The following is a 23,902-nucleotide window of genomic DNA, read 5'->3' as shown; positions in this document are numbered from 1 at the left end:
GCATTCATTTTATCCTAGGTAAATTTATACTTCTGTCATATTTTCTTTCCAAGAACTGTGAGCTATAATTAGTAGCAGAATTTTTGGAATAGATTACTAGGCCAGTCTTGAAGTATTAAGTTGATACATTCTTTTCATGGGCAAAGATGCAGCCATAAGAGAGAATCATGAAATTATCTGCATTACAAGCAGTCAGAGTTACAGATATATTTCAGCTACTGATACAGTTAGTCTCTTATTAACATTTTGAGCACTTTATTTTTTCCTTATTGAAGCTTTTTGTCATTGTTGTTATTAAATAAACAATCAATATTCTTTTTTTTTTTCATTTTTTTATTCTTATGTTAATCCCCATACATTACAACATTAGTTTTAGATGAAGTGTTCCATGATTCATTGTTTGTGCACAACACCCAGTGCTCCATGCAGAATGTGCCCTCCTCAATACCCACCACCAGGCCAACCCATCCTCCCACCCCCCTCCCCTCTAGAACCCTGTTTGTTTTTCAGAGTCCATCGTCTCTCATGGTTCGTCTACCCCTCCTATTTCCCCCGCTTCATTCTTCCCCTCCCGCTACCTTCTTCTTCTTCTTTTTTTCCTTAACATATATTGCATTATTTGTTTCAGAGGTACAGATCTGAGATTCAACAGTCTTGCACAATTCACAGCGCTTACCAGAGCACATACCCTCCCCAGTGTCTATCACCCAGTCCCCCCATCCCTCCCACCCCAACCCCCACTCCAACAACACTCAGTTTGTTTCCTGCGATTAAGAATTCCTCATATCAGTGAGATCATATGATACATGTCTTTCTCTGTTTGACTTATTTCACTCAACATAATACCCTCCAGTTCCATCCACGTTGTTGCAAATGGCAAGATCTCATTCCTTTTGATGGCTGCATAATATTCCATTGTGTATATATACCACATCTTCTTTATCCATTCATCTGTCGATGGACATCTTGGCTCTTTCCACAGTTTGGCTATTGTGGGCATTGCTGCTATAAACATCGGGGTGCACGTACCCCTTCGGATCCCTACTTTTGTATCTTTGGGGTAAATACCCAGTAGTGCAATTGCTGGATCATATGGTAGCTCTATTTTCAACTTTTTGAGGAACCTCCATACAGTTTTCCAGAGTGGCTGCACCAGTTTGCATTCCCACCAACAGTGTAGGAGGGTTCCCCTTTCTCCGCATCCCCGCCAACATCTGTCGTTTCCTGACTTGTTCATTTTAGCCATTCTGACTGGTGTGAGGTGGTATCTCATTGAGGTTTTGATTTGGATTTCCCTGATGCCGAGCGATATTGAGCACTTTTTCATGTGTCTGTTGGCCATTTGGATGTCTTCTTTGGAAAAATGTCTGTTCATGTCTTCTGCCCATTTCTTGATTGGATTCTTTGTTCTTTGGGTGTTGAGTTTGATGAGTTCTTTATAGATTTTGGATACTAGCCCTTTATCTGATATGTCATTTGCAAATATCTTCTCCCATTCTGTCGGTTGTCTTTTGGTTTTGTTAACTGTTTCCTTTGCTTTGCAAAAGCTTTTTATCTTGATGAAGTCCCAATAGTTCATTTTTGCCCATGCTTCCCTTGCCTTTGGCGATGTTTCTAGGAAGAAGTTGCTTCGGCTGAGGTCAAAGAGGTTGCTGCCTGTGTTCTCCTTTAGGATTTTGATGGACTCCTGTCTCACATTGAGGTCTTTCAACCATTTGGAGTCTATTTTTGTGTGTGGTGTAAGGAGATGGTCCAGTTTCATTCTTCTGCATGTGGCTGTCCAATTTTCCCAACACCATTTATTGAAGAGACTGTCTTTGTTCCATTGGACATTCTTTCCTGCTTTGTCGAAGATTAGTTGACCATAGAGTTGAGGGTCCATTTCTGGGCTCTCTATTCTGTTCCATTGATCTATGTGTCTGTTTTTGTGCCAGTACCATGCTGTCTTGATGATGACAGCTTTGTAATAGAGCTTGAAGTCCGGAATTGTGATGCCACCGGCTTTGCTTTTCTTTTTCAACATTCCTCTGGCTATGCGGGGTCTTTTCTGGTTCCATACAAATTTTAGGATTATTTGTTCCATTTCTTTGAAAAAAGTGGATGGTATTTTGATGGGGATTGCATTGAATGTGTAGATTGCTCTAGGTAGCATTGACATCTTCACCATATTTGTTCTTCCAATCCATGAGCATGGAACGTTTTTCCATTTCTTTGTGTCTTCCTCCATTTCTTTCATGAGTATTTTATAGTTTTCTGAGTACAGATCCTTTGTCTCTTTGGTTAGATTTATTCCTAGGTATCTTATGGTTTTGGGTGCAATTGTAAATGGGATCGACTCCTTAATTTCTCTTTCTTCTGTCTTGTTGTTGGTGTATAGGAATGCCACTGACTTCTGTGCATTGATTTTATATCCTGCCACTTGACTGAATTCCTGTATGAGTTCTAGCAGTTTTGGGGTGGAGTCTTTTGGGTTTTCCACATAAAGTATCATATCATCTGCAAAGAGTGAGAGTTTGACTTCTTCTTTTCCAATTTGGATGCCTTTGATTTCTTTTTGTTGTCTGATTGCTGTGGCTAGGACTTCCAATACTATGTTGAATAGCAGTGGTGATAGTGGACATCCCTGCCGCGTTCCTGACCTTAGGGGGAAAGCTCTCAGTTTTTCCCCATTGAGAATAATATTTGCTGTAGGTTTTTCATAGATGGCTTTTATGATATTGAGGTATGTACCCTCTATCCCTATACTCTGAAGAGTTTTGATCAAGAAAGGATGCTGTACTTTGTCAAATGCTTTTTCTGCATCTATTGAGAGGATCATATGATTCTTGTTCTTTCCTTTGTTAATGTACTGTATCACATTGATTGATTTGCGGATGTTGAACCAACCTTGCAGCCCAGGGATAAATCCCACTTGGTCATGGTTAATAATCCTTTTAATGTACTGTTGGATCCTATTGGCTAGTATTTTGGTGAGAATTTTTGCATCCATGTTCATCAGGGATATTGGTCTGTAATTCTCCTTTTTGATGGGGTCTTTGTCTGGTTTTGGGATCAAGGTAATGCTGGCCTCATAAAATGAGTTTGGAAGTTTTCCTTCCGTTTCTATTTTTTGGAACAGTTTCAGAAGAATAGGTATTTATTCTTCTTGAAATGTTTGGTAGAATTCCCCTGGGAAGCCATCTGGCCCTGGGCTTTTGTTTTTTGGGAGATTTTTGATGACTGCTTCAATTTCCTTAGTGGTTATAGGTCTGTTCAGGTTTTCTATTTCTTCCTGGTTCAGTTTTGGTAGTTGATACATCTCTAGGAATGCATCCATCTCTTCCAGGTTATCTAATTTGCTGGCATAGAGTTGCTCATAATATGTTCTTATAATTGTTTGTATTTCTTTGGTGTTGGTTGTGATCTCTCCTCTTTCATTCATGATTTTGTTGATTTGGGTCATTTCTCTTCTCTTTTTGATAAGTCTGGCCAGGGGTTTATCAATCTTGTTAATTCTTTCAAAGAACCAGCTCCTAGTTTCGTTGATCTGTTCTACTGTTCTTTTAGTTTCTATTTCATTGATTTCTGCTCTGATCTTTATGATTTCTCTTCTCCTGCTGGGTTTAGGCTTTATTTGCTGTTCTTTCTCCAGCTCCTTTAGGTGTAGGGTTAGGTTGTGTACTTGAGACCTTTCTTGTTTCTTGAGAAAGGCTTGTATTGCTATATACTTTCCTCTCAGGACTGCCTTTGCTGCATCCCAAAGATTTTGAACAGTTGTGTTTTCATTTTCATTGGTTTCCATGTATTTTTTTAATTCTTCTTTAATTTCCTGGTTGACCCATTCATTCTTCAGTAGGATGCTCTTTAGCCTCCATGTATTTGAGTTCTTTCTGACTTTCCTCTTGTGATTGAGTTCTAGTTTCAAAGCATTGTGGTCTGAAAATAGGCAGGGAATGATCCCAATCTTTTGGTACCGGTTGAGACCTGATTTATGACCTAGGATGTGATCGATTCTGGAGAATGTTCCATGGGAACTAGAGAAGAATGTGTATTCCGTTGCTTTGGGGTGGAATGTTCTGAATATGTCTGTGAAGTCCATTTGGTCCAGTGTGTCATTTAAAGTCTTTATTTCCTTGTTGATCTTTTGCTTAGATGATCTGTCCATTTCAGTGAGGGGGATGTTAAAGTCCCCCACTATTATTGTATTGTTGTCGATGTGTTTCTTTGCTTTTGTTATTAATTGCCTTATATAATTGGCTGCTCCCATGTTAGGGGCATAGATATTTACAATTGTTAGATCTTCTTGTTGGATAGATCCTTTAAGTAGGATATAGTGTCCTTCCTCATCTCTTATTACAGTCTTTGGTTTAAAATCTAATTTGTCTGATATAAGGATTGCCACCCCAGCTTTCTTCTGGTGTCCATTAGCATGGTAAATGGTTTTCCACCCCCTCACTTTCAATCTGGGGGTGTCTTTGGGTCTAAAATGAGTCTCTTGCAGACAGCATATCGATGGATCTTGTTTTTTAATCCAGTCTGTTAGCCTGTGTCTTTTGATTGGGGCATTTAGCCCATTTACATTCAAGGTAACTATTGAAAGATAGGAATTTAGTGCCATTGTATTGCCTGTAAGGTGACTGTTACCGTATATTGTCTGTGTTCCTTTCTGGTCTATGTTGCTTTTAGGGTCTCTCTTTGCTTAGAGGACCCCTTTCAAGATTTCCTGTAGGGCTGGTTTTGTGTTTGCAAATTCCTTTAGTTTTTGTTTGTCCTGGAAGCTTTTTATCTCTCCTTCAATTTTCAATGACAGCCTAGCTGGATAGAGTATTCTTGGCTGCATATTTTTCTCATTTAGTGCTCTGAATATATCCTGCCAGTCCTTTCTGGCCTGCCAGGTCTCTGTGGATAGGTCTGTTGCCAATCTAATGTTTCTACCATTGTAGGTTACATATCTCTTCTCCCGAGCTGCTTTCAGGATTTTCTCTTTGTCTATGAGACTCGTAAGTTTTACTATTAGATGTCGGGGAGTTGACCTATTTTTATTGATTTTGAGAGGGGTTCTCTGTGCTTCCTGGATTTTCATGCCTGTTTCTTTCCCCAAATTAGGGAAGTTCTCTGCTATAATTTGCTCCATTATACCTTCTGCCCCTCTCTCTCTTTCTTCTTCTTCTGGGATCCCAATTATTCTAATGTTGTTTCGTCTTATGGTATCGCTTATCTCTCGAATTCTACCCTCATGATCCAGTAGTTGTTTATCTCTCTTTTTCTCAGCTTCTTTATTTTCCATCATTTCATCTTCTATATTACTGATTCTCTCTTCTGCCTCATTTATTCTAGCAGTTAGCGCCCCCATTTTTGATTGCACCTCATTAATAGCCTTTTTGATTTCTACTTGGTTGGATTTTAGCTCTTTTACTTCTCCAGAAAGAGTTTCTCTAATAACTTCCATATTTTTTTCAAGCCCAGCTAGTATCTTTAAAGTGATGATTCTGAACTCTAGATCTGACATCGTACTAATGTCCGTATTGAGTAGGTCCCTGGCAGTCGGTACTGCCTCTTGTTCTTTTTGTTGAGGTGATTTTTTTCCGTCTTGTCATTTTGTGCAGAGGAGAATAGATTAATGAGAGAACAAAATGCTAGCAGAGTAACCACGTCCCCAGAAAATATACTCTAAACAAATCAGAAAAGACCTGAAGCAGTGGGATAAGAAGGGGAAAGAGAGAAAAAAGAAAAAGAAAAAAAAAGAAAAAGATAAAGATAAAAACAAAAACAAACAAAACAAAACAACAACAACAAAAGAAAAACCAGAATGTGATCAAATATGATCTATATGGTATATAGATCAGTGCCACACACTAGATTTGGGGTGTATTTTGGTCTTTTAGAAGAAAGTGTCTCCCAAAATTTTAAAGAAAGAAAAACTTATATATGTACAAAAATAAGGGTTGATATGATGAAGGGATGGAAAATGACTGTAAAAATGGAAATTATAAAAAATTTTATAAAAGGAATTGATAAGAAGTTGTTTGAAAAAAGAAAGAAGAGGATTTAAAAAAAGAAAAAAGAAAAAGAAAAAAAAAGGGAGAGGATGGATCAGGCAGGGGAATAGAAAACACCATATACTAGAGATTTAGGGTATATTTTAATCTGTTAGAAGAAACTATCTCAAAATTTTAAAGAGAGAACAACTTATATATATAAGCCAAAAATACGGGAAACTACTATGAAGGGATAGAATATGACTCTAAAAATGAAAAATAGAAATGTTTTTTTTTTAAAAAAGGGATTGATAAGATGTTGTTTGAAAAAGGGAAAAAGAAAAATTCAAAAAGAAATAAAAAGACAAAAAGACAGTTAAAAAAAAAATTAACTTTAAAAGACTAAGGAATCATGGTAAAAAAGCCATGAATTCTATGTGCAGTAGTCCCTTAGCGCTGGAGTTCTGCTGTTCTCATTGATCGGTAAACTTGGTCTTGGCTGGCTGTTCTCGCTGATCTTCTGGGGGAGGGGCCTGTTGCCGTGGTTTCCAAATGTCTCTGCCGGAGGCGGAATTGCCCCGCCCTTGCCCCCTCCCGGCTGAGTAATCTGCTCGGGTTTGCTCTCCGGGGCTTTTGTTCCCTGCGAGCTTTCCGTACAGCTTTGGAGGCGGAGAGTGAAAATGGCGGCCTCCCAATCTCCGCCCCGGAGGAGCCGAGAGCTCGGGGCCCCGCTCCTCAGTGAGCCCCCAGAGAAAAGCCGCCAGTCACTCCCGTCTCCCCGGTCTGCAGCTGCACTCCGTGCTCAACCGGCCTGTGACCGCGCGTTTCTATCTCCGGTACCCGACCCGGTCTGGAGTCTCCAAACCCAGCAGATCCCTGCTGTGCACTCCTGCGCGGCTCCTCCCGGGGGAGGAAGGTGAGTCTCCCCGGATCTGCCGCTTGTTGGGTCCCTGCTGGAGGAGCAGGGGCCCGACGGTGCCGCGGATCACGGTTAATGGCAACCCCGAGCTGAGAGCCCGCGCCTGGGCTCCGCCTCTGCAGCCGGCTTCCCCGCTCCATTACCTGGGAGCTCTGCCACACTCAGGCACCCCCGGTCTTTCTGTGACCCCGGGGGTCCTGACACCACACTGTCCCGGAGGGTTCCACCCCCCACTTAGCCACCAGAGTGACGTCCCTCAGCGGAGCAGACTTTTAAAAGTTCCGATTTTGTGCTCCGTGGTTCTATCACTTGCCAGAAGCGGCCGACGGAGGCCCCTCCCCCGCCGTCTATCCTCCCGAATATCGCCTCGGATTCACTTCTCCGCACGTCCTACCTTCCAGAAAGTGGTCGCTTTTCTGATGAGAGAGTTGTTGCTCTTCTTTTCTTCGATCTCCTGTTGGGTTTGTAGGTGTTCAGAATGGTTTGATCCCTATCCAGCTGAATTCCTGAGAGGAGACAAAATCCAGGTCTCCTACTCCTCCGCCATCTTGCTCCGCCTCCCCCTCAAATCAACAATCAATATTCTTAAACCTTCCTTCATCTGGACATCCTTTGGCTTTTTACAATGCAAGAATGAGCACCTCCCTACTCTCTACTTTTCAGTGTGTCCCTAAGTGAAGGACCACCTCCTTCAATACCACTTGGAGTACTCACAAAAAACTTGTGGTTCTTGGACTTACTCCAAATCTTATGGGATCAGTAAAATGCCCACAGATCTGCATTTCAACATGTTTCCCAGGACATTCTTATTCACGAGAAATTTTGAGACCTACTTCCCTGGAGTCTTGCTGCTCAAAGGATAGTCCCAGGACTGGCATGTGGACATCCCTAGGGAGCTTGTTAGGAATGCAGAATCTCAGACCCCACCCCATTCCTACTGAATTAGAATCTGCATTTTAGCAGCATGCCCCAATAACTGGTGTGCACTCAAAGTCTGGGAAGCACTGATAAGGAAGGCTTAGTCCAAATTCCTAAGCAAGCCAAACATGGCTCAACATAATTGTTATTACCTGTGTTTCCAGCTCCTTCCTCTATCCCCTTCCCTCAGGTGTACATTCCACTTGAGTCACTCCCAAGTAGGAAAACAAGCCTGAAAAGTGTAGATATTCTACGATTTCTGAGCTGCAAAATGGCAGTGTTCTATGGTTCAACCTAAATACTTGCAGTTCCTTGTCTAAGAGTTGTTGTTTCATGATTCCTTGTCTTTGCCTTCTGCTGCAATGACTTCTTTTCCAACTTGGTGAATTGTTATTCATTCTTGAGGATATTTTTTTATAGAGCTTGACTTACATATGTACAGCTGAGATCCTGGCAGTTTTTATCTGCAATGACCAGAATATATATAAGGAGTTCAATTAATATTTAATGAATGAGTGAATAAATGAATGGATACTTCACATGTTTTCTAACTATTTTCTCTAGCACCACAAATCTACTACTGGCGATGGAAGCTTTGATTATAGTTTCCCTTATAACAGCTAGTATCAAAAGAAAATAGAGTAGAAATATATTTTCCAATTTTTAATATAAAATTAATATATAATATGCTTTGCATGATGCAAAATATATGTCCCTAAAGAATTGTCACGAATTATGGTCTTAGTCAAACAAGTTATACCTTTAAGGGAAATACTTATCTTTCTCAATTTGAACCCTATACTTTTTAATAAAGTGTTGACTCTTCTTAAGATAATAATAGTAATACCTCTAAATTTACCAGTTTTGTAACTGGGTTTGTTGCTACCTCTACTGGCATGGGATAGGGTTACAGGGCACTTCTGGTTTTATTCCAGAAGAAAAAAGGAAGCTAGAGAACATCTTTACATCTCAAGTTTTTCAGCTGTGATATGACTATAACAAAGAGCACAGCTTGGATCAGTTTCAGCTTGGCTAGAGAATAGATACTTCACATATGCTCTTTGACTTTGGCAATGTTAACCTTGTGATTTAAGGATTTTCCTTGTGGTTGGAAAGTTTTTCTTCAAATAAATGTATCCTTGATGAAAATGAGATCTTAATAAAATTTTAACTCAGACACTGTGAAATTAAACACATACTCTATTTAAAAAAAGAAGAAAAGACATTTTCACTTTACACCAAATACTAACAGATAGATTCACCCAGATTATTTGCCCAGAGATTATCTGAACAGTTCTGATTGTCCATTTTAATGAACATTTTCCTTGATTATTTTTCTCTGCTTACAGGACTAATGTTAGTTTATTGTAAAAAACATATAAATTCTTTGGAGATGTAGTAGAAAGTTTGAGTCTGTGATAATAATCACTATTACCATTTTAGCATATATATATTCTCCCAGATTTATTTCTCTGTATATACTACAATATATATGCTATGATCCATAAAAAACAGGGGCCACTGGATCTAAAATGCACTAAAGGGAACCTATGTGTTTCTTTTTTTTTTTTAAGATTTTATTTATTTATTTGACAGAGAGAGGGAGAGAGAGAGAGCAAGCACATACAAGGAGGGGGAGCAGCAGAGGGAGAGGGAAAAGCAGACTCCCCACTGAGCAGGGAGCCTGATGTGGGGCTTGATCCCAGGACCCTGGGATCATGACCTGAGCTGAAGGCAGATGCTTAACCAACTGAGCCACCCAGGTGCCCCAGAACCTGTGTTTTCTGTCCACAACTGTGAAGCATTTTTGATTCAGTGGTTCATGCTATAAATGGGCCATACTCCTTGAGAGTAAGGGATGTACTTTTTGTGTTTTGCATGCATATAAATTGTAAATATTTTATTAATAGACACTCTCAGTAGTAAAATATTATGAATTAATACAGTGCTAAATGAAATGATCACTTGAGTTTTATTTAACTCTATCTTTTTCTGAAATGTTATAAAGTTTTAATATTGATTCTTTTTCATGAACAAATGATTAGTGGGATTTCGTGAAAACTTATTATTAAATCATTATTTTTCTCACTAATTGGGGAACATATCTGAACCGAGAGCACCCATTGTTTAAGATTCTTTGAACTACATTGTCTCCAAAGGAAAAAAAAAAAAAAGGAAACTAGTGGTCCCTTTCTAGTGGTTTTATTAAGCAAAAAACAATGTTAGGCCTCCTTCATTCTCATATTTTGAATTTCACTCTTTTTTTGAGAATAGCTTATGTCTATTCAATCATTGGTGTTTCCTATTTTTATAAGGGTTCATATTCTAATTGCTTAAATTGTCATCATTATTTGAAGTTACCATAAGTAAAAATTTCCCTTCTCCATTTTCTTTTCCAAGATATGTGTGATTTACAGAAAATCTACTAAACCCATTTATACACACATATACACACACACACACACACATATTCACTTACAAATATTGGAAGCATATTTCAAGTTCAGGGTCAAGGCCTAAAAATTTCAATTGATTAAACTTAATGAGGATAAGGCATTTGAGACACTTGAATAGAGGATGCTATTCATAGTTCCAGTGATTATATGATAATTATAAAAAGTGGACCCAGTGTCCTTTACTCTGTGGAATTCTCTAAAGAAGGAGAAAATCAGGTTTTATCCTAGCATGATATTGTTCTTTAGGATGACTCTTAAAATGGACTTTTCATAATAATTACCTTGGAAAACTTTTCAAATATGATTCATCAGTAGCTTTGGGTTAGATTTAAGACTTGGATCAAGGTCAGAATAAAATCACTTTGCTCAGCAAGAATATTACCTTTGTGACTGAAATCTGAAAGGACGTATGCTAAGTATCTGTACTTGATTTCTCTCATGAGTAGGAGATTCTTTGTGTTTTTATTTCTGCCTATATTTTTAAGAAACTGAAATATAACTATTTTATCTTCTCCCTAAGACTGTATGGTCTGCATTCTGAAGAGTGAGAGGCCAAATTCACCTGTGTTTTGGTACCTCAAGCTTTGAAGAAATTGGATTTTAAGAAATAAAGTGGGGGCACCTGGGTGGCTCAGTTGGTTAAGCATCTGCCTTCGGCTCAGGTCATGGTCCCAGGGTCCTGGGATCGAGCCCCGCATCGGGCTCCCTGCTCAACGGGAAGCCTGCTTCTCCCTCTCCTACTCCCCCTGCTTGTGTTCCCTCTCTCGCTCTCTCTCTCTCAATTAAATAAATAAATAAATAAAATCTTTAAAAAAAGAAAGAAAGAAAGTGTGTGTCTTCATTGGGAGACACTTCTATATGTACCTTTAAATTTTTAATTGTCTTAAATATTTGCTCAATTTAAGAAAATAAGAAATATCTTTAATAAGTTGACTTTTTATTTTTTTGTGACAGTGAAGCTGGACTTCATAGTGTTCTGTTTGGGTTTGAATTGTTACAGCTCTGATGACCCTCTGCTCAATAGTAGCAATGATCCCTTGGCATCTTTGAGTAGTCTGGAGATCTGAGACCAGTCCAACACGGGATGTCTTATTGCTGTCTTGATATCTACCATGGAAAAAGGGTGTGGTTTTTAAGCTCAATAACCACATATACCAAGCAGTAATAAAGATGTTTCTTGCCCTTATGGGACTTTCAGTCTGCAGAATTAAAAATTAACATTAGGAGGCACCTGGGTGGCTCAGTTGGTTGAGCATCCAACTCGTGATTTCAGCCAGGGTTATGATCTTGGGGTTGTGAGATTGAGCCCCACATTGGGCTCCAAGCTTAGTGTGGAGTCTTCTTGTCCCTCTCCCTCTGCTCCTCCCCTCCTTTCTCTCTCTCTCAAATAAATAAATAAAAACTTTAAAAATAAATAAATAAATAAATTGAGATTAGGGTTTATGAAGGAAATGAACAGGATACCGTGAGAGAAAATAATGGTGTATGTGGATGTAGTGGGGATGAGGGGTATTTAACTTTGGTTATAGGTATTAAGAAAGAACTTTTTGAACAGGTGTTGCCATAGATTGGGTTCCCAGGAAACAGACTTTAAGATTTGAGATCAAGAAGTTGATTGGGGGAGGATACTTTTAAAGATGACATGAAGAAAGATGAGGAAAGCAAAATTGGGCAGAGGTTGAACTATAGTACAGTTGCAACACTCTTATACAATCCTATAGGAAGCACTGGGGCTAAGATAGCCCTTCAGAGTTGTCCCTGCTTTGAAGCAAAAGGGCCTGGCCCCACCACCACCAGCATGCAGATATCTTACCAGGCACTGAGTAGGGGCTTCTCTTCCAGAGAGAGCATGATCCCTGCCAAGGTTGTTCTTCTGAAACAGGGATAATTCCTGGTAAGTCACTGACACTCCCACTGGCATAGGAATAAGCACCTCAGTTCTAAAGAGGAATCTAGGCAGCACACCAGAGCATCTACTACAGTGAGTAAGCCACAGCCAAATGAAAATGGAGGGGAAGGGCTTTCTAGACAGATAAAACTTCATAGGTAAAGGCCCTGGATTGGCAAAAAGCTCAAATTGTTGAAGAAACTGAGTGGCAGTGAGACTACTGTTTTTACTGTATGGAGAATGGTTTGTTTGTTTGTTTGTTTGTTTGTTTGTTTGTTTGTTTATTTATTTATTTTAATGATTTTTTGAAATTATGTTCAATTAGCCACTGTATAGTACATAATTAGTCCTTGATGCAGTGTTCAATGATTCATTAGTTAACTATAACACCCAGTGCTCATCATAGCACGTGCCCTCCTCAATAACCATCACCCTGTTACCCCCTTCCCCCACCCTCCTCCCCTCTGAAACCCCCAGATTGTTTCTCAGGGTCCATAGTCTCTCATGGTTCATCTCCTTCTTTGATTTCTCCCCCTTTGGATTTCCCTCCCTTCCCGTATGATCCTCCATGCTATTATTCATGTTCCACATATGAGTGAAACCATATGATAATTGTCTTTCTCTGCTTGACTTACTTCACTTAACATAATCCCCTCCAGTTCCATCCATGTCGATGCAAATGGTGGGTATTCATCATTTCTGATGGCTGAATAATATTTCATTGTGTATATGGACCACATCTTCTTTATCCATTCATCTATTGAAGGGCATCTTGGCTACTACCACAGTTCGGCTATTATGGACTGCTATCAACATTGGAGCGCACATGCCCCTTCTTTTCACTACGTCTGTATCTTTGGGGTAAATACCCAATAGGCAGTTCCTGGGTCATAGGGTAGCTCTATTCTTAACATCTTGAGGAACCTCCACACTGTTTTCCAAAGTGGCTGTACCAACTTGCATTCCCACCAACAGTGTAGGAGGGTTCCCCTTTCTCCACATCCTTGCCAACATTTGTTGTTTCCTGTTTTGTTAATTTTTGCCATTCTAACTGGTGTAAAGTGGTATCTCATTGTGGTTTTGATTTGTAGTTCCTTGATGGCTAGTGATGTTGAGCATTTTTTCATGTGTCTGTTAACCATTTGTATGTCTTTTTTGTAGAACTGTCTGTTCATGTCTTCTGCCCATTTTTTGGGAGTGGGTTATTAGCTTTTTGAGTGTTGAGTTTGAGAAGTTCTTTATAGATCTTGGGATTCAGTGCTTTGTCTGTAGTGTCATTTGCAAACATCTCCCATTCTGTGGGTTGCCTCTTTGTTCTGTTGACTGTTTCCTTTGCTGTGCAGAAGCTTTTTATCTTGATGAAATCCCAAAAGTTCATTTTTGCTTTTGTTTCACTTGCCTTTGGAGACATGTCTTGAAAGAAGTTACGTGGCTGATGTCAAAGAGGTAACTGCTTATGCTCTACTCTAGGATTTTGATGGATTCCTGTCTCACATTGAGGTCTTTCATCCATTTTGAGTTTATCTTTGTGTATGGCATAAGGGAATGGTCCAGTTTAATTCTTCTCTATGTAGCTGTCCAATTTTCCCAGCACCACTTATTGAAGAGACTGTCTTTTTTCCATTGGATATTTTTTTCCTGATTTGTCAAAGATTAGTTGACCATAGAGTTGAGGGTCCATTTCTGGAGTCTCTATTCTGTTCCATTGGCCTATGTGTCTGTTTGCCAATACCATGCTGTCTTGGTGATCACAGCTTTGTAATATAGCCTGAAGTCAGGCAACGTGATGCCCCTAGCTTTGTTTTTCTTTTTCATCCTTTCCTTGGCGATTAGGGATCTTTTCTGGTTCCATACAAATTTTAAGATTTTTTGTTTCAGCTCTTTGAAAAATGCCAATGGTATTTTAATAGGGATGGCATTGAAAGTGTAAATAGTTCTGGGGAGGACAGACATTTTAACAATGTTTATTCTTCCAATCCATGAGCATGGAATATTTTTCCATCTTTTTGTGTCTTCCTCAATTTCTTTCATAAGTGTTCTGTAGTTTCTGGAGTATAGATCATTTACCTCTTTAGTTAGGTTTAATCTTAGGTATCTTATGGTTTTTGTTGCTATTGTGAATGGAATTGATTCCTTAATTTCTCTTTCTACAGTTACATTGTTAGTGTATAGAAAAGCAACTGATTTCTGTGCATTGATTTTGTATCCTGCCACATTGCTGAATTGCTGTATGAGTTCTAGGAATTTGGGGGTGAAGTCTTTTGGGTTTTCCACATAAAGTATCATGTCATCTGTGAAGAGGGAGAATTTGACTTCTTCTCTGCCAATTTGGATGCCTTTTATTTCTTTTTGTTGTCTGATTGCTGAGGCTAGGACTTCTAGTACTATGTTGAACAATAGAGGTGAGAGTGGGCATCCCTGTCGTATTCCTGATCTTAAGGGAAAAGCTCTCAGCTTTACCCCATTGATAATGATATTTGCTGTGGGCTTTTCATAGATGGTTTTTATGATATTGAGGAATGTTCCTTGTATCCCTATACTCTGAAGAGTTTTAATCAGGAAAGGACGTTGTATTTTGTCAAGTGCTTTTTCTGCATCAATTGAGAGGATTATATTGTTCTTGTCTTTTCTTTTATTGATGTGCTCTACCACATTGATTGATTTGCAAATGTTGAACCACCCTTGCATCCCAGGCATAAAACCCACTTGGTCGTGGTGAATAATCCTTTTAATGTACTGTTGGATCCTATTAGCTAGAATCTTATTCAGTATTTTGACATCCATGTTCATCAGGGATATTGGTCTGTAATTCTCCTGTTTGATGGGATCTTTGCCTGGTTTTGGGATCCAGGTAATGCTGGCCTCATAGAAGGAGTTTGGAAGTTTTCCTTCTGTTCCTATTTTTTGGAACAGCTTCAGTAGAATAAGTATTATTTCTTCTTTAAATGTTTGATTGAATTCCCCTGGGAAGCCATCTGGCCCTGGACTTTGGTTTTTTGGGAGATTTTTGATTACTGCTTCAATTTCATTACTGGTTATTGATCTATTCAGATTGTCTATTTCTTCCTGTTTCAGTCTTGGTAGTTTGTAAGTTTCCAGGATGGCATCCATTTCTTCCAAGTTGCTTAATTTGTTGGCATACAGTTGCTGGTAATAATTTCTAATAATTGTTTCTATTTCTGTGGTGTTAGTCTTGATCTCTCCCCTTTCAGTCATGATTTTATTAATTTGGGTCCTTTCTCTTTTCTTTTGGATAAGTTTGGCCAATGGTTTATCGATCTTATTAATTCTTTCAAAGAACCAGCTTCTAGTTTTGTTGATCTGTTCTACTGTTTCTCTGGTTTCTATTTCATTGATCTCTGCTCTAATCTTTGTTATTTCTCTTTTCCTGCTTGATTTAGGTTTCCTCTTTCTCCAGCTCCTTTAGATGTAGGGTTATCTTGTGCATTTGGGATTTTTCTACTTTTTTTGAGAAAGGCTTGGATGGCTATGTATTTCCCCCGTAGGACCACCTTTACAGTATCCCATAGGTTTTGGACCAATGTGTTTTCATTTTCATTGGTTTCCATGATTTGTTTAAGTTCTCCTTTAATTTCCTGGTTGACCCATTCATTCTTTAGCAGGATACTCTTTAACTTCCAAGTGTTTGAATTCCTTCCAAATTTTTTCTTGTGATTGAGTTCCGGTTTCAAGGCATTGTCATCTGATATCATGCAGGGAATAATCTCAGTCTTTTGGTATTGGCTGAGACCTGGTTTGTGACCTAGTATGTGGTCTATTTTGGAAAAAGTTCTGTGTGCTTTCAAGAAGAATGAGTATTCTGTTGATTTAGAGTGGAGTGTTCTGTATATATCTATGAAGTCCATCTGGTCCAATGTGTTGTTCAAAGCTCTTGTTTTTTTGTTGATCTTCTGTTTAGATGATCTGTCCAATGCTGAGAGTGGAGTGTTAAAATCTCCTACTATTAATGTATTATTGTCAATCTGATTCTTTATTTTGGTTTCAGCTGGCTTATGTAGTTGGCTGCTCCCATGTTGGGGGCATAGATATTTACAACTGTTAGATTTTCTTGTTGGATAGACTCTTTAAGAATGATATAGTGTCCTTCTGGATCTGTTATTATGGTCTTTGGTTTAAATTCTAGTTTGTCTGATATAAGAATTGCTACCCCAGCTTTCTTTTGAGGTCCGTTGGCATGAAAAATAGTTCTCCATTCTCTCACTTTCAGCCTGGAGGTGACTTAGGTTCAAAATGAGTCTCTTGTAGACAGCATATGGATGGGTCTGGTCTTTGTATCCCATCGGCAACCCTGTGCTATTTCATGGGAGCATTTAGGCCATTCACATTGAGGGTTACTACTGAAAGATATGTGTTTATTGCCATCTTACTGTCTGTACCGTCCCTGTTTCTATGTATATATTTCTGTATATTTCTGGTCCATATTACTCTTGGGGTCTTTCTTCTTTTCTAGAATCCCTCTTGGTATTTCTTGCAGGTCTGGCTTGGTGGTCACATATTCTTTTAGTTTCTGCTGGTCCTGGAAGCTCTTTATCTCTCCATCCATTCTGAATGACAGCTTTGCTGAATAAAGTATTCTTGGCTGCATGTTCTTCTCATTTAGTACCCTGAATATGTCTTGCCAGCCCTTTCTGGCTTGCCAGGTCTGTGTTGACAGGTGTGACATTATTCTGATATTCCTCTGCATGTAAGGAATCTCTTCCCCCTAATTGACTTTAGGATGGCTTCCTTGGGTCTAAGATCTGTGAGTTTTAATATTACATGCCAGGGCATTGGTCTGTTCTCCTTGATCTTGGGAGGGGTCATCTCTGCCTCCAGGACACGAATGCTTGTTTTGTTCCCCAGGTTAGGGAAGTTCTCAGCTACAATTTGCTCAAATATATCTTCTAGTCCCCTCTCTCTCTCTGCCCCCTCAGGGATCCCAATAATTCTGACATTGGAACGTTTCATGGCATTGTTGATTTCTTTAATCCTGTTCTTATGGATTTTAAACTGTTCCAGGCTTCCTCATGTTTCTTCCTTTCTATCAGTTTATCTTCTAGATCACTAATTCTTTCTTCTGCTTCATTTACCCTCGCAGTTAGAGTATCTAGTTTAGACTGTTTCTCATTCATAGAATTTTTAAGTTTGGCCTGATTAGTTCTCATTTCTGCCCTTAGAGATTCTGTGTTGCCATTAATGTTTTTCTCAAGCCTAGCTATTGTCTTCATAATTGTTACCCTGAAATCTATTTCAGACATCTTGCTTATATCCATATCCATTAGGTCTGCAGGAGAGGCCATTGTCTTTGGTTCTTTGTTGGGAGTTCCTCCTCCTAGTCATTCTGTTGAGTGGTGGTTGAGGGGATGTACAGAGTCGAAAATATCAATATCCAGGGGGGATATCTGTAAAATATCCAGGCAATTTGCACCCTGGGAAAGTTTGAAACAATCGGAAGCCACCACCAAAAAAACCAGCCAAAATGAAATCCAAGAATAAGATTTATAAAGTTCAAAAAAAAGGGGGGGGGATGGGGTGAAGGGAAGGGGGCTATAATCCCTCAGTGTGGGCAAGGTAGGGTGTTTCAGTTCTTCCGGGGTGTATTTTGTTCTCTTTGTTAGAGAACACTACTTCTTAGAGATACAGGGAAATTAGTATATATATAAAGGTAGTATTGAATAGGGAAAAAAGGACTACATTGAAGCTTATATCTATATACATAAAAAAAAGAAAAAGAAAAAAGTGTATGTGTGACAAAGTTCAAGTTAAAAAGTTACTATAGAATATGTTGTATTAAATATCTTGTTGAAATGATAACTAGGTAAAAAGAAAAAACAGAGAAGAAACATGAGAAATAGTTAAAAAAAAAAAAAAAAAGGTGTATCTAAGAAATACACAGGCTGTAAGCAACACCAGGAGCTTAATATACTATTTTCCCCTGGTGTTGGGGTTTCACAGTTTTATGGGGACCCTCAGGTTATTGTCCTCTTGTTCTTCCAGCTTGTCTTCTGGGGGAGGAGCCTGCCACATTGTTTTTCAGTTAATCCTGCTTGGGTGGAATTGCCCTATCCCTTATCAAGGGGCTGGGCTCTGTGGAAACCAGTTTTGGGGGCCTTTGTTCTCTGGCAGCTTTTTGAGCCTTTTCCAAGGGTCAGAGCAAAGGAAAATGTCTGCACCCAGACCTCCACCCCAGAGGAGAGAAGCCACAGTCCTCTCTGAATCCTCCAGAACACACAGTCTCCCCCTCTGTAAGCACCACTGAAAACCTCATTCTCCCACAGGTGGTGCATGCCCCTAGCCATCCTCTCAGTTGACCCAGGCCCCTGCTTGTCCCTGCCCCCTCTGCCTTCAAACTGTTAGTGATCCAGGTCTGGGTGGGTGGGGGTGGTGACTGCAGCCGCCCCCCCCATCGACGGGGCTCAGGTCCATGCCTGCAGCCACCCCTTCCCACCATTTGACCCTTAAGCCCCCAGATTCTGTTTGAGCACTATTATCAGTCCCTTCTTTTCCCACCACCACCGCTCTCCAAGCTCTGGCTGGTCCCCAGGCGCAGGACGCTTTTGCACTGGTGTATTACTTTCCAGTGGCTAGCTTCTGGTGGTTCCCTCCCCATTCTTTTTATCCTCTGACATCTGTCCACACAATCACAACTCCATCCTTCTTACATCTGGACTGATGATCCTCTGCCCCCGTAGAGATCCAGATGGATAATCTTACATCTCAGGCTAATTTCCTGGGTGTTGAGAGTGGCTTGGTAGATATCTAGCTAAATTCAGGGGACTGGTTGAAATGGAGTCCCCCACTCCTCTGCCATCTTCTCCCTGACCTGAGAATGGGTTTAGTAGGAATTTGAATAAAGATCAAGGCATTGCAATGATTCAAGGAAAATGAAATTATGGCTTAGATATGATGATAACAATAAATTTGAAGAAAAGCATATATTTTCAGAATATATTTGAAGGTAGAATCAACAGAACTCGGTGATGGGTTGGGTGATGGTGAAGTGAGTGAGGAGAGGTCAAGAAGATTTTGCACATTTCTGGCTTAAGCAGCTAAGTGATAGGTGGTACAGTTTACTAAGATAGGGAGTATTAGGAAAGGAATAGGTTTCTGAAGACTATTATAAAAAGGTGTCTCGATAGAGTTGATATAAATCAAAGTACACATAAACCACACTTCTACTGGAACATTTTACAACCTTTATGGTTCTCCTTCCCATTGCTAAAACGTTTCCTGAAAAACAGAGTCAATATTGGGAACTACAAGAGAAACAACATGACAATGTTGATTTTCTATCAATTTAGAAATGTTTATCCTCTGAGGTTTCATTGTATTCTAGAGTATCTGTATAAGATAACAACACAAGAATATTCCAGATGGTCTGGCCCCTCGGTATGGATGCTGGCACAGAGCATATCCCTTTGGCCACCCATCATGCAAAACATCCCTATTTGATCACTTATTCAACTCTGTTATGTGTGTGTGTGTGTGTGTGTGTATACCTACAAGTTGCCAGAGAGTGTCCTAAACTGTTGGAGGACACAGTCCTGAACATGGCAGAAAAGGTCCCTGAGCTTCTCATGAAGCTTAAGTCTTGTTAAGGGAAAAAGATAAGGAACTAGTCAGTAACTAACTATTTAAATAAGATCATTTCAGATAATGGCTAATATATAAAAATAAAAAAGGCAATGCAGTGAGTGAGGAGTGCTAGGTGTGATGGTGAGTGCAGCACACCATAAGACAGACATAGAAATCCTTTCTGGGGAGGTGGCAGTCAGGTTGAGAACTGAACAGTAAGAAGGCTCCATCATGTGAGATCTGGGAGAAGATCTTCCAGGGCCAAGGGAAAAGAAAACTCAACTACCTGATGTGGGAACAAGCTCAGCATATCCAAGAAGCAGAAGGAAACACAGTGACAAGGGGAATGCCAGGATTTTAAGTCAGACAAGTAGACTGGAAGTGTCTTGGAACCCATGGAAAGAACTTTGTCATTCAAAGAGCACTGGAGAGCCTCTGAAAAATCTAAGCAGCTGAGTTACCTGGTCTAATTTCTGTTTTCATAAAGTCATTTTGGCTGGTGTAAAGAGTGGATTTCCAAGGGGAAATGGATAAAGCAGGAGGTAGCTATTTAGGAGGACCTGGCAGTTCGCAGAAACATGATTGTGACTTGGACCAAGGTGGTAGTAGTGAGGATCTAGATAAATGATTTGAAATACATTTCGGAGGTAAACCCAATGAGTATTGCTGATAGCTGAGATCTGGAGGTGAGGGAAACGGTCACTCCTCAGTTTTTAACTTGAGTAGCAGAGTGTAGAGTACAATAAGAAATGGAAGGCTGTGGGAAAAAAATGTTTTGCAAAAAGATACCAAATGTTCTCTAATGGAGATGTGGAGGATGCTATTGGACTTTGTCTGGAAATGAAAGAAAGAAGTTCAAGCTGAAGTTATAAATATAGGCATCTTTAATGGATAGGTCTTAGTTAATGCTATAGTGCTATATGGCATCCAATAAATAAAAGAAGAAGAAATAGACACCTAAAGTTCTGGCAGAAGAGCAGAGTCCAGCAAAGACCATATGTACTTTCTCCCCTTTTGGTGTAGGTACATCTAAGAGTAACTTTTCATTAAGTAGTGAGCTAGGAGGAAAATAAGAAAGAGTGCACTGTCACAGAAACCAACTGGAAAAAAAAGATCTTTGAATAAAGAGAAGACTATTATAATGTTATACTATTACTAAATAATATAGGCTGGTGATATGCAAGTCACTGGTGGGCTTGGTAAAAGTAGATTCAGTGGAGGAGAGGAAATTGAAACCAGATTGAGATGAGTAAACAGGAGGCATTGAAATACATACGCCAGTAGACCGCTCTTCTGACAGGTTGTCTGAGGAAGTGGAACAGAGGAGGGCAGGGATCCAAAGAGAGGGATGAGAAGACCAGAAATAGGCTTTCTTTTCTTTTTTTTTTTTTTTAAAGATTTTATTTATTTATTTGGCAGAGAGCAACACAGCGAGAGAGGGAACGCAAGCAGGGGTAGTGGGAGAAGGAGAAGCAGGCTTCCCGCAGAGCAGGGAGCCCGATGCGGGGCTCGATCCCAGGATCCTGGGATCGTGACCTGAGCCAAAGGCAGACGCTTAACGCCTGAGCCACCCAGGCGCCCCCAGAAATAGGCTTTCTGAAGAAGAGCCCTTAGAGCAGTTCTTATGCTAGTGGAGATACTCCAGCTGAAAGAGAGGAAATATTAATGCAGGATGTCCCCTGGAGGTAAATTGAGAGAACCAGAGCTCAAGTGAGGGGCATAACCTTACATCTGGGTAGGGACAGATGTGTCTTCCAGAGGAGGAAGGCAAAGAAAATGGATACAGATGCAGAGAGACTGGCAAGCTTAGTGATGAGAAGGTGAAAATGTTCTTGCTCTGTTTCATCCATTTCCCCCCCATGAACTATGAGGTACTAACAGCACAGGGATGATGTGTTAGAAGTGCAGATCAGGAGATACTGAAACTATTCATATTGCATATCTTCTGGAAGAAGATTGAAGGGAAACATTCTCAGGTTATCACCAATTAACCATAATTAATAGGTAAGAAAATATGTAATAGGCAGATCATACGCTGATCATAAAGAGCAAGCAATGCTAACCATAATAGTGTACACTGTTCCTTCAGGTCAGACTGATGCATTCCTATTGTTTCTCAACGGAAGTAACTATTTCTTTTTTTTTCCCAGAAGTAACTATTTCTAATCTTTGAAAATTATGGACAAGTCCACTTAAGTTTAGTATGACTTTCTTTTAAGAGAAGTTTCTAAATTTAGTGGGAATATTTTCACGATTAGTTTTATTGTGACCTTACTGAAACCAAGAAAATATTTCTTCTTTGGGAAAAGAGGGTTTTCAACTTGCCTTCTTCTTCTCCATAAATAAGGGATGAACACCCCTTTCAGAGCCCATGTAAGGTAGGTTATAAAGTATCTATTTTTAGAGCAATAAAACTCACATAGAATGATCCTATACCTCTGCATCCTCAACTCATTTTCGACTTTCAGCTTTGTGTGAAGATCACAGGGGGATACAACCTGCCCAGAGAAGTGCTTTTACGAGGAGATTTTATCATGCTTGACAAAATTCCTGTTCTAGAACATAGTCTGTCATCATGAGAGCAGATCATTCTGATGTTATACTTTCTCAGGCATGGGTGTTGCACCTTTCTGGATAACTCTGAAAAAGTAGGAAGGAAGATCAACTCTGGCTGGAAATAATCATCTGTTCTGTTTTTATTGTTGTTGCTTATTTATTTAATAACTGACGGCAGGAAAGCAAACCTGGGTTTTGTGATAGAGGGGAAAAAAGCTACCTGCCCAAAATTTCTACCACCCAACATCTGTGTATGTATGTATGTATGCATGTGTGCATACATTCATGGAGTTCCCTTTCCCCTTGATGTTGGTCTTGTAAGGATGACTTTTTACTATGCAGTGTGATTGCTTCTCTCAAGATTATGAGCATTTGGTGGTTCTGTTTACTTGTATTTTTAATATTCTTAAATTACAGAAAATAACTTGAGGATTTAAAATGCCACTCTATCCAGTGCAAAAAAGAAAATGGGCAATGGGGCCTCACTGAAATTGATATTGAGGAAGTACAGATTTAGAACAACTTAGTACTTTTTAACTTAAATTTTAATATATATTTTGAGAGCTGAGGTATGATTTACAAGGTGATAGTAATGGAAGTTGAGCTTAAAGCCAGTCTAACTTTGCAAAAATCTGAAATCTGTATCCTCTGGAGAAAAACAGAGGCAAACATCTAAAAAGTTGAAATGGTACTTGGGTACATAGGGTAAAGCAAATATGACCATAAATGTTAAAGATTTGTGGACTGGAGCCAATTTGCAAAACATTTCTGAGTGTTCGGTGATCTTATTAAAATGTAGACTCACACACAGTGTTCTGTAATGATATGCATTTAAGCATTAACGTTGTTTGTTATTCTCATCTGTGAAAGGGTTTAAAATATAAAATTCTATTTTTTAATTTAATAATTATTTTATGCCTGAGTATTAGAGTGTTTGTTATTGGTTAACACTTATACTCATCATATGTACACATATTCATACTCTCTGGAGATATGATATTTTATAGGTCTAAGAAATAAATATTTATCTATTATTAATGTATAGCTGCCATTGTATATTTATGATACATGGTATTTTTCTTTGCTCTTTTAGAATGATTGATTTTTGTCTCTATGTAGCTTTTATAGTTAGATTGAGTGATGATTTTCTCCCTCAGAGGTGTCAGTGGAAACATTTCTAACTGCCCGAGGCAGTCATATGCCACAGCTGGCCCCATATTTAAACTACTTCCCCACGTAAGTGCATAATTTTGTCACCTGGTGATAAAGAGCAAAGAGCTACAAAAGGAAATTTTGCAAAAAATAGTCTTATTGTCACTTAGCTAATGCTGCAACTCTGTCAATTAGGCCTTTCAAGGTAGATGAAAACATGTGTTTGCAAATTAAATAACTAAGCAAACTTCAGCAAGACTCAGCAAATTTCAGAATGCCATTTCCTAAAGATGCAGCACCATTCTTGTTAAGCATAGATGATCAGGTACCATCTATGACATTTAGTGGCTCCTCAGATATTGAAAATTTTTAAGTCAACGAAAGCAACATTCTTAACTAAGGAAAGGCAAAAAAGATAAGATGTGAAACCAAAATATTAAAAACATGAAATAATTTTTCAAAAAGATATATACTGGAGAAA

This window comes from Mirounga angustirostris, unplaced genomic scaffold (assembly GCF_029215605.1).
Source record: "Mirounga angustirostris isolate CCGP_5_RB_7025 unplaced genomic scaffold, mMirAng1.0.hap1 SCAF_1, whole genome shotgun sequence".
In the NCBI taxonomy this organism is placed as follows: Eukaryota; Metazoa; Chordata; class Mammalia; order Carnivora; family Phocidae; genus Mirounga; species Mirounga angustirostris.
The sequence above is the reverse complement of the archived record's forward strand: the minus strand, read 5'-3'. Positions refer to the sequence as shown.